Raw genomic sequence first — 2,768 nt, 5'->3', positions numbered from 1 at the left:
ATTCCTGCTCTAACAAAAAAGTGTTATATCACTGCCTGCTTTGGCAAATGTATTACAAACAGAGGATTGAGACTACTATTTCAGAGTGAGAAAAGATTAAGTAGAACAAATCACTGAATATAAAGCATTTGTGTAATTAAGATGCAGTATGCAACTACTTCTACTTTGCCAAGAAATCTATTGCAGAAAAAAATGTGTAACGGTATAATCTCAGTGTCTTTTTAAAAATATACCGAGGTCCTAGAAGAGCATTCCACCTTTCAAAGGCTTCTGTAATAGTTCCAGCTTGTGTCACACTTTTAATGAAAATGGAACAAATAGGCCAAAAGGTTTCCATAGATGGAAAATATACTCATCTACAAGCAGCTATCCCATTCTACACCCCCCCAAAAAAAAAAAAAAGGTGTGGTATTTATTATTTTTAACTCTTCAAAACATAAAACCCACTTTGGAACCATGATGCTCATACAGATGCAATTATGCCCCACCCTAAGCAATCAAAACACAACTGAAGTCAGTCTTACAGACAGCAGTGTGAGAGATCAGCCTTGAAGACTGATCCTAAACCGAGTTTGCTGGGTCATAACACTACTGACTGGCTTTCTTGAAGCACCTGGAAAATGGGTCTGACAGTCAGAGTAAAAAAAAAAAAAAAAAATCTCCCAGTAAGTACCTGTAGAATGGTCATCTCTGCTTTCTCATATCGTTATTGTATTGGTTTTGGCACTGAGCTGTGATAAGTATGGGAGTGACTACGTACCCCCTTCACTGCTTCCTTTTGATGCAGTCCTTTTGAACAAAAATAAGCCTTACTCTATATGGTTACATTAGACACTCCTTTATTTAATTTCCATCAAAAATATGAGTTCGATCCCTCAGCTTCCTCCTCTGAAGCATGTACAAAACCAGAAGTTTACAGGACTAAATCTTTGAGGAACCCATCTCCAGGCTGATAACCTGAACCTTCTTTCTGAAGGTAGTTCTTCTCCATTGCCCAGTTTCATTTTGTAAACCATTCTTCCAGTCACTCTTTAAAATACAGTCTAACAGACAGGCTCTAGTGGAAATACACACGGCAAGCTTCACGGACTCGGGTTACCCACCATCTGAAAAGCTCATTTAGTAAAATGCAGAACTGTTACTCAGAACGGAAAACCTCAGGCCAAGGCTACTTCTCTTCACAACTGCCAAAAGCAAAGAGCATGCACTGCAGAAATGCAGGAGTAAACTCAGGTCAGTATCAACAATTAACATATCATTTAAACAGTTTTTAGAAGTTAGCTTAGAACACCTACACAGCACAAATTATGTATGCTTACCCCACCCTCTAAAAACAGAAAATGGTTTCTCAAAGGAAAACATTTTCACTAAACAAGCCCTAATATTTGCAACTATGTATTTATAGAGAAACAATACCAGTTATTTTAACACCTTACTTGCAATAACTCATAACACCCACGTATTTTATTCTTTTTGCAGTGTGTACTACCTGTTACATGAAGACAAGTACAGCGGCAAACTGAAGATGTTTAATCAAAACAAGAAATAGGATGAAATACAAGCCTCAAGTAACATTATCTTCCATACCCAGTCTTGAAACAGTTCTTCAGTCTTTTCCAGTGAAGCTCTAATGGCAGGTGTACGTTGCACCAAGTGCTACAATTATTAACTAATATTTTAATCTTAACATAAATATCTTAGTAAAGTTCACTTGCACTTTAAAATACAAAAATGCCTACTGTTTCCTACAGAACGTTTCATTCTTACAGTTAGTTAAGGAATCTGCTGCCATCTAGTGAGCGTGTATATTATACTTTTAATTAAAAGCATTCCACAATGTCAAATTTTTAAAAAATACATAGAATTACATTTACTTCCAGTCAACTCCTTATTAACCAGAGTAACAGGGCGCCGAGACAGGCTACAGCAAAAAGCCTAGGCAGACCGCAGGCTGAGGACAATTGCAGACAGGCGACTGCGCAGGGCCAGGCTGATCTGAACCCGGCCTCCTCTTGTCCAGGCGAACAGCCTCTGCTCTCAGCCTCTCCTCCTGCAGAGGATGCCCCAACTTTCGCAACCTTCTGCTGCAGAACCTTACAACTTCCGTTTAGGGCCAGATGCACGAAATGTTACTAAAGAATAAACACCCCACCATTTTACAGTCACTCCTTTTTCTACAAAGTTTCCAGCTTTTTGTAAGGTAGGAATAGTCTTTGCAAAAAGTTACCTTGTTTTCAATAAACTGTAAACACCACAAACACATCATCACCACCAGCAACACCAGCCTACCCGCAAGCCTCAGCTGCCATAACATCTCAAAGCCTCCTCTGGTTGCGTTTGTGAAAAAAAAAAAACCAACAGCAAACACCCTCCCCCAAAATACTTCAACTGGTTTCCAGACATCAGCAGCATCATACGGGTACCTATAGGCAACTATGGATTGAAAGGACAGCAGAGCAGTGCAGGCAAACGACTGCTACAAGAACAAAGGCTTAGCAGCTCCTGCAGCTCAAAATTATGACAGATTCAAAAGGACTTCCGGGCTTCCTAAGCCATCAACCTACAGTAACCGATGAGGAAGCAAATGAGAATAGAAGCAATGAACAATGTGGTGAGACAAGTCTGGTCAGTTGAAATTACACCTCTCCAGGACTTGTGGCCTTTAAAAAGCAAACAGCTCAAGTACTTGCAAAGGGTGCTCCAAACTACAGAATCTCAGTGAAAAATGTTGTGCCTTATCTACACACCTTTGTCAGCGACATGGATGA

Source organism: Eurypyga helias, unplaced genomic scaffold (assembly GCF_000690775.1).
Source record: "Eurypyga helias isolate BGI_N326 unplaced genomic scaffold, ASM69077v1 scaffold29341, whole genome shotgun sequence".
NCBI classification, from domain to species: domain Eukaryota; kingdom Metazoa; phylum Chordata; class Aves; order Eurypygiformes; family Eurypygidae; genus Eurypyga; species Eurypyga helias.
This window is presented reverse-complemented; position numbering follows the sequence as displayed.